Below are 240 nucleotides of genomic sequence, written 5' to 3' on the forward strand. Positions count from 1 at the left end.
TCTGTGGTTATGTTAAAGAGGACGTCCTATATAATTTTTGAGCTTTGAAACATAAATACTTTTCAGTATCAATGTATTTTTGTTGAGAATATTTTATTCTACTTTAATGTTTGCAATAATTTATCAAATATAATACAGGGTGCTCAGAAAAATCTTGCAAATATAAAGTTAACAAATCTATAAAATGTCAATTTTTGAAATGGAAACACTTATTTTTCTTTTAATTTATTTGACGTCAAC

The sequence above is a fragment of the Sitophilus oryzae genome, unplaced genomic scaffold, assembly GCF_002938485.1.
Source record: "Sitophilus oryzae breed Bouriz unplaced genomic scaffold, Soryzae_2.0 scaffold_1002_pilon_pilon, whole genome shotgun sequence".
NCBI classification, from domain to species: domain Eukaryota; kingdom Metazoa; phylum Arthropoda; class Insecta; order Coleoptera; family Curculionidae; genus Sitophilus; species Sitophilus oryzae.